Here is a 9,215-nt window from a genome sequence, read left to right as displayed (position 1 = left end):
GATACTCTTCTGTGTTATGTGCAAATAAGAATAATTTGGATTAAACAGAGCCCAATTCATTCATTTTGATTGGCCGATGCATTCATTTTGGAAGTTGCTATCATCATGATCTCAGTGGCTAATGACCGATCAATGTGTTGAACTTGAACTATATTTTACCGTTGGCTATTTTTACACCTTTTCCAATGTGTTGCATAGTCGCAAGAGTTGAGAGAGAGGGAGGGTCGATCATTTGCGTAAAGAAATAGTAAAAGAAAGCTATATAGAAGTTACCGAAAAATCAACTAAATATATGATATTAGAAGTTGGATTTAGATCGTAAGAAGAGATTGCTATGTTGTGCTTATAATTTTAATGAGAAGTATTATTATTCGATTAAATTGCTGAAAAGCGAGTATAGTAGCAAACTTCAATGGGTTATTACGTAATCCATGTTATTTCAAAGGGTATGCGTTCCACTTGTTCCTCTCCGGGGTTGAAATTGAGAGGGAATGATCCCAATTCTTGATATCAACCGCAGAAGCCAAGATGGACCATCAATAACCAAACCAAAGTAATGAGCTCTCCACCTATATTCTGGTGTTGGGCATGAGTATATGCTCCGCAGCGACTTGCAACATAACACAGTAATTCTACCCAAACACTGCTTATTGTTTCCCATTTATCTTTCTCATCGGCCAACTTTCTCAGCTATTTGGCCAACCGGCATGCATCAAACAGCACGGATTTCACGTAAATATATTCCTCGAAATTAAATTTGGTATCAATAGACAGGATAGTGTTGCAGGCTCTTATCTGTTCGTCCTCTTCTGATTTCTCTCTGCAGAAAAAATTATTAACAGCAAAGAATACTCGGACGAGCCTGTTGCACTTGTGATTTCCTTCTTTCTCGGAACATGTATGTATGAATCTTATATACCCATCACCTGCCAATGCAGCCATCATTTGTTGCTCTATAACTAGAAGATATAACACGTGTTATGAAAAACAGGATCGAATAGGGGTTTATGAGAATAAGAGAAAAATAAATGACAAGAAAATAAAATAAAGCGCACACACAAACGAGACAAGAATTTACATGGTTCGGCTGTGCCTACGTCCATGGAGAGAAGACAGAACAATATTTCATTATGGAAATAAGGAGATACAATACTTTAGTGGCTCACACCCAAAACCCAAATACACTCAAAATCTTACACTTTTTGCTTTTCTTCACTAAGCAAATCTTCACTCAAAATTGGATGCCAAAACCATGAGAAGGCCCATGCTATTTATAACCAAAAGTTCACACTGTTTGTGAACTTGGAGACCACGAAAAAGAGGCTGGACTTGGTGATCACGCATAGGCTCTTGGAGACCAATTAACAAAAGAGTTGGCTTGCTGATCACAATTCTTGGAGGCCAAACATTAATGATGCAAGGAATGATGTCATGGGTGAGCATATCAGAAATTGAGCCATAAAATGTCAACAAATCTCCACCCTAGTGAAAATTCAAATGAGCCATTGTATCTCTGTTAAACAAACTGTCTTCTCCACTAAGCCCCTAAGGGCAATTTCAACATTTGAGAAACCAACCAAGTCCAAGCAATGCTTGAACTTGAGAGCCGGAATGGACTTTGTCATTATATCCGCTGGATTTTCAGTTGTGCCAATTTTCTTCAATGTAGTAATTCCTTCTGATATGACATTCCGAATAAAATGATATCTAACATCAATGTGTTTGGTTCTCTCGTGACACATTTGATTTTTGGTTAAATATATCGCACTCTGACTGTTACAATAAATAATAGTTGAACCATGCTGCAAACCCAAAACACTAACCAAACCTCTCAACCAAATGGCTTCCTTTACTGCTTCAGTGGCCGCCATATATTCTGCTTCTGTAGTAAAGAGATCAACTGTAGATTGCAAAGTTGCTTTCCAACTAACTGCACAATCTGAGAGAGTAAAGACGTATCATGTCAGAGATCTTCTTCTGTCTAAATCACCAGCATAGTCGAAGTCCACAAAACCAACAACACTGCCAAAATCATCACTGCTCTTCTGATAAACTAAGCCAATATCTGTAGTACCTTTCAAATACCAAAGAATCCACTTCACGGCTAGCCAATGCTCTTTTCCTGGATTATCCATATATCTGCTAACTACACTGACTGCATGTGAAATATCAGGGCGAGTGCAAACCATTGCATACATCAAGCTACCAACTACACTAGCATAAGGAACACGTGACATGTGCTCCTTCTCCTCTTCGGACTGTGGTGATAAAAGTGCAGAAAGATGAAAATGAGCAGCAAGTGGTGTGCTCACAGGCTTGGAATTCTGCATGTTGAACCGCTCAAGCACTTTCTCAATATAACTCTTCTGTGACAAACTCAATCTGCCAGCTTGACGATCCCTCTGAATTTCCATGCCCAAAATCTTCTTCACTGCACCGAGATCTTTCATCTCAAATTCAATATTCAACTGAGATTTTAACTTGTTGATTTGTGAAATGTCTTTTGCAGCAATAAGCATGTCATCAACATATAATAGCAAGTATACAAAAGAACCATCTAAGAGCTTCTGATAGTAGACACAACTGTCATAGCTACTTCTCAAATAGCCATGACCAACCATAAAAGTGTTGAACCTCTTGTACCACTGCCTTGGAGATTGTTTCAAACCATACAAGGATTTCTTCAACAAACAAACATGGTCTTCTTTTCCCTGAACAACGAACCCCTCTGGCTGATGCATATAAATTTCTTCTTCAAGCTCATAATGTAGAAAAACTGTTTTGACATCAAGTTGCTCAAGCTCTAAGTTAAATTAAGCAACTATGGCAAGCAACACATGGATAGAGGTGTGTTTCACAACTGGTTAGAAAACTTCATTGAAATCCACACCTTCTCTCTGACTATAACCCTTTGCCACCAAACGTGCTTTGTACCTTACATCTTCAACACCTGGAGTTCCTTCCTTTTTCTTGAAGACCCATTTGCAACCAACAATCTTCTGGCCTTTAGGAGGTTTCACCAACTCCCATGTCTGATTCTTATGAAGAGATTCAATCTCCTCAGTCATAGCAACAGTCCACTTGGCAGATTCATTTCCTGTAACAGCTTCTTGGTAGGTAGAAGGCTCTTTATCTTCAATATTTTCTGCCACAAACAAAACATAAGTAACTAAATTTGCATAAGCCTACCTCTTAGGAGGTTTAATCTGCATTTTCTGTCTCCCTGTAGCAATACTGTACTGTTGCTCATCTGGTATTTGATCATCCTGCACCTCTTCAACATCGGGCTGAACTGAAGTGCTGTTTTATTTCTCTGGAGCTTCAAAGTTATGTTCCACCTGTTGCGTAACACCCTAAGATTCACCTGTAACAAAAGACTCCTTTCTCGGGTGAAGTAAAACAAACTCATCAAAAGTAATATCTCTACTGGTAATAAACTTAGGTGACTTGGGATCAGGATACCCCGGATGCATAGCCAATAAAAATACATTTCTTGGCTCTAGGCTCAAGTTTTCCTTCATTAACATGAGCATAAGCAGGACATCCAAAAACTTTTAAATTAGAATAATCAGTAGGAGTACCAGACTATACCTCTTCAGGTGTTTTGCACTCAATAGCAGTCGATGGTGACCTGTTCACTAGATAACAAGCTGTGTTGACTGCTTCAGCCCAAAATCCCTTAGATAACCCAGCATTGAAAACCATACAACGAGCTCTTTCCAAGAGAGTTCTATTAATGCATTCTGCTATACCATTCTGTTGTGGAGTCTTTCGAACTGTATGGTATCTGACAGTGCCTTCAATTCTGTAGAAATCGTCAAACTCTCCTGAGCAAAATTTTAAACCATTATTTCTGGTCTGCTTTTTAATCATGGCCTTCCACTGCTTAAACTTAAGGAACACTTCATGTTTTTGCTTTAAGATATAGATTTAAACTTTATAGGAGAAGTCATCAATGAAAGTCAACATATATCGAGAACCACCAAGAGAGGGAACTCTAGAAGGACCCCAAAGATCTGAATGAATGTAATCAACAGTGCCCTTGGTTCTGTGAACAGCTGTACTGAACTTGAGTCTTTTCTGCTTGCCAAAGACACAATGCTCGCAAAAGTCCAGCTTTCCTATCTTCTGTCCACCTAGCAAACCTTGTTTACTCAATTTTGTCAAACCTCTCTCACTCATATGCCCCAAATGCATATGCTATAGATGGGTAGTTTCTGAATCTTGATCAACTGAAGAAGAAACTGAAGCAGCACCTGTCACAGTACTGCCCTGCAAAAAATAGAGGCATTTTCTCTGTTTTCCCTTAAGTATATTAAGAGCACCTTTAGAAACTCTCAAAATTCCACCTTTGGCTAAAAACTTGTAACCATTAGAGTCAAGAGTACCCAGAGAAATTAAATTCTTTTTCAAATCTGGAATATGCCGAACATCAGTTAAGTTCTAACAATACCATCATGTATCTTTATTTGGATTGTGCCTATGCCAACAGTCTTACAGGGATTGTCGTTCCCCATTAAGACAGTACCACCATCAACAGAACGGTAAGTAGAAAACCAGTCCCTATTGGGACATATATGATAGGAACAACCAGAATCAAGAACCCATTCACTATTGGAGTGACAATCACTGACAGAAACTAAAAGAACATTTTTGACATCCGAGGAACTTTCCTCAGCAACCCTAGCAATATCAGAAGAATTACTAGTGGATTTATCCTTAAACTTCTTTTTATCCTTTTTATCTTTCTTCTTATTTTGCAATTTTGGACAATTCCACTTAATGTGCCCTTTTTGGTGACAATAATAACATTCAGTATCTTTATGGGACCTAGATTTAGATCTCGATTTGCCCCTACTACCATAGCCCTTTTTCTCACTTCTTCCTCTCACAACCAAACCCTCGGCCTGTTCATCTCCATTATTTCCAGACACCTTTTTTCTCAACTCTTAAGAGTTTAATGAGGATTTAACATCCTCCATACTAATGGTGTCTTTTCCATAGAGTAATGTAGTTACAAAATGCTCATAGGAAGGAGGCAAAGAACACAACAAAATAAGGGCTTGATCTTCTTCATCAATTTTAATATAAGTATTTTTCAAATCCATAATAATAGAATTGAAACTATCAACATGTTCCTTAAGAGGCATACCTTCCTTCATACGAAGGGTGTAGAGTCTCTGTTTCAGGTAAAGTCTGTTGGTGAGAGACTTCATCATATATAGACTCTCTAATTTCAACCACAACTTTGCCGCCGTATTTTCATCAATAACTTCACACAGTACATCATCGGCAAGATTTAGGAGAATCGCACTATGCGTCTTTTCATCTACCTCATCCTTGTCTTCATTGGACATAGTTTTCGGCAACTTGTCCTTCTCGAACAGTACCTTCTTTAGACCTTGTTGAGTCAACAGGGCCTGCATCTTGATGCGCCAAAGATAGAAACTAATCTTGCTATCAAATTTCTCAATATCATATCTGGTCGACATCTCAAAAAACTCTTCCGAAAATTCCTCGGTGAATAGTACCGTATTTGTGAACAGTACCCGAAAAAATATCTGTGAACAGTACCGTATGTGTGAACAGTATCTGTACACAATACACGAACCGAGCTCTGATATCAGTTTGTTATGAAAAAGGGGATCGAATAGGGGTTTGTGAGAACAAGAGAAAAATAAATGACAAGAAAATAAAATAAAGCGCACACACAAACGAGATAAGGATTTACGTGGTTCGGCTGTGCCTATATCTACGGGGAGAAGACAGAACAATATTTCACTATGGAAATAAGGAGATACAATACTTAAGTGGCTCACACCCAAAACTCAAATACACCCAAAATCTTACACTCTTTGCTTTTCTTCACTAAGCAAATCTTCACTCAAACTTGGATGCCAAAACCATGAGAAGGCCCATGCTATTTATAGCCAAAAGTTCACACTGTTTGTGAACTTGGAGACCACGAAAAAAAGGCTGGACTTGGTGATCACGCATAGGCTCTTGGAGACCAAGAAAAGAGTTAGCTTGCTGATCACAATTCTTGGAGGCCAAACATTGATGATGCAAGGAATGATGTCATAGGTGAGCATATCAGAAATTGAGCCATAAAATGTCAACAACAAGTAATCTGACAGGAGTTTCGAAAAATTACGATACTTGCCAATGTCGTCGTTGTCCCCTGTACCAGCAGCAACATTGCTTTTACTGTCACTATAGCAGAGTTCAGTTGTAATGTGCCACAATAGAAGGCTTCTATCATATTCGACTTCTTCAACAGAAGGAAGTACATTGTGGTGACCTCTCTCACGAAGAACCCCTTCCCCTCTTCATGAATAGATCTCCTTGGTCCTTGCTACATTTCTCCATGTCCTAGCTTTAGTTCGCAACTCCTTGAAGATGAAGTCTCTTAACTCTCTGGTGAATGATACACTTTTCACATACTTGAGCCTATTTAAAACATTGGTAAGATGAAAATTATCGATTAGTTTTTGCATCCATCTTGAAGGTTTATGTATGTAATAATTTATCAAGTTGAATTGCGAGACAGACTCGGACCACCCACGGTGCAAGAATTGCCCAATAAGCCACATTAGCATACAGCAAGGACGAGGAGGGTTTGCTGCATCGGCAATCCTCATTCTCCTCTTGACAGTTAATAAGTATGAGATTAGATACGATTCCTTACAATCAGAAGTCAATTAATGTCTCCAAATCAAGCTCCAGCAGATCCATTGAATCTCCCAATTAAGCACAACCAGATTAAACAATTTTCATGAATCAAGGATTTGTATATCAGTCACCATCCTTTGATTTAGCATCCTGTTATGCATAGGCTCTAATTTAGTTGTTAATTACCTTAATCTTTGCTGTTGTCAAGCCTTGTATTCCTAGCTACTGTAATTAGCTTTAGCTATCTCTGTATATAAGTGTATGCACTTTGACGAGAAGAGAGCATTCTAGCTCCAACGATGAATCCGGTCCTACTTTCTCTATGGGTGAAGAAAATTCCCAAAGCACACAATTTCCATTCTTTATCAATCTTACACCAAACACTGGTCTGCCAAATCTTATTTCCATCAATGCAGCAGCCCAGTTACCTTTGAAACTCACATCGTCCAACTATCCTTGTTGGAGAGCCCAATTTTATTCTCTACTCTTTAGATATGATCTCATGGGTTATCTCAATGGCTCTACCCCTTGTCCTTCTGAAACAATTGTTAAAGAAAACAAAATTGTTCCCAACCAAGCCCACTTTTTTTGGCTGAAACAAGATCAACTCCTTCTTCTTGCCATTTTAGCATCACTTTCTGAAACCGTAATGCCCTTGGTGGCTTCAGCCAAAACTTCTTAAGAAGCTTAGAACAAGTTGGCTAAGCTTTACGCCAACCGATCTCGATCGAGAGTTATGCATCTTAAGGAATGTATCACCTTAATGTCCTGCGGGACTCAATCTGTATCTGAATATCTTCAGACATTGAAGGGAATTTCCGATGAACTTGCTTTGATTGATGCACCAGTTAGTGAAGATCAACTCCTTCTACTTCTTTTAATTTATTTAATGTTTTTTCATTGAATTTTTTCCATCTTCTTTTATTATGAAGGATCACACCACAGGGGCACCTCTTCTTCACGGGCTGAACAAGAATGACGTCTATGAGTGGCCACATGCTATGGGCTCTTTCCAATGCTCACCACGTGCTCTGGTTGGGGTTGCAGTTTCCTTTGCTAGTTGGCATAACCGTCTAGGTCACCCCTCTTCCAAAATTCTGCACTATGTCATCACCAAACAGTCCTTACCCATCTCCACTAAACCCACCAAAGAGTTTGTTTGTGATTCTTGTCATTGTAATCAAAGCCATAAGTTATCATTTGGTATTTCCACTCTTCAAAGTAAGAAACCACTTGAACTAGTGTATACAGATGCTTAGGGTGCTGCTCCTGTCTCATCTATTGATGGTTTTCAATATTATGTTATTTTCGTAGATCATTTTACTCGATATATTTGGTTGTATCCCTCACATAAAAAATCGGATGTATTTTCTGTTTTTACCAAATTCAAGTCCATAGTCAAAAAATTTTTAACACACCTTTAATTACTCTTTATTCAGATGGTGGTGGGGAATTTATCAAACTCAAGTCCTTTCTCAAGACTCATGGTGGTCAACACCTTACTACACCTCCATATACACCTCAGCACAATGGAGCAGCAGAGAGGCGCCATCGTCATGTTATTGAGATGGGGCTCACTCTCCTTCATAAAGCTTCTCTTCCACAATCTTTCTGGAGTTTTGCCTTCCAAACCGCTAGTTATCCTATTAACCGCTTGCCAACACCAATTCTTCAATATAAGTCTCCATTTGAAGCTCTCTTTCATTCTCCTCCTAATTATTCCAAATTACGTACCTTTGGTTGCCTTTGTTATCCATGGCTCCGTCCTTACTCTAGTCATAAACTTGAACTTCGCTCTCATCCTTGTGTCTTTTTAGGATACTTCACCTCCCAGAGTGCCTACAAATGTTTCAATCTTTCCACCTCAAAAAATTTTCACTCCCGACATGTTCAATTTATTGAACACACTTTTCCATCCGTCTTTTCTACCCCTCCTACGGATTTAACCTCATCTCTCATCTCTATCTGGACCAATTGCTCTCCATCTCTTAAGGTGTGATACCCCTCGATTCTAGAGTCACGGGTAATCAAGTCCGAGCACAGAATACAAGGGATATCAAACAATTAATATTTAAACAAGCATTGGAATACAAGATGAATTAAAAATAAATAGATAAGTTGAAAAGAAAACTAAATAATAATTAAAAATCCCATAATAAAGTTCTCCAATCCTCTGATACTAGTAATTAATTAAAGCCAAAACTCGAGAATCCATATTGTGGACCCCTAATAATATCAGAACTGAAATAACTGAACTGAAATAAAACTAATAATTAACCCATGAAGAAGAGTCCTACGTAAAGTCGGAAGAGTGAATGACTGTCTCTGTTTGGCACGAATAATCTCTAAGACTGGAACTGACGAACACCTGAAAAATAATGGTGGGTTAGGCCCACAAACAAGTTCTAATCTACTACATCCCAAACAGAGACCCGATACAAGTACACATCCTAATTAATTCAACAATAACTAAATAGTCCATACATAGATATATACACACTAAAGAAACCTCACTAGACTATAGAGTTGTCTCAACCTGAATA

The sequence above is a fragment of the Cornus florida genome, unplaced genomic scaffold, assembly GCF_030987335.1.
Source record: "Cornus florida cultivar Cherokee Brave unplaced genomic scaffold, ASM3098733v1 CherokeeBrave_3.0.0_Hap2_Chr04, whole genome shotgun sequence".
NCBI classification, from domain to species: Eukaryota; Viridiplantae; Streptophyta; class Magnoliopsida; order Cornales; family Cornaceae; genus Cornus; species Cornus florida.
Note: the sequence above shows the minus strand (reverse complement) of the source record.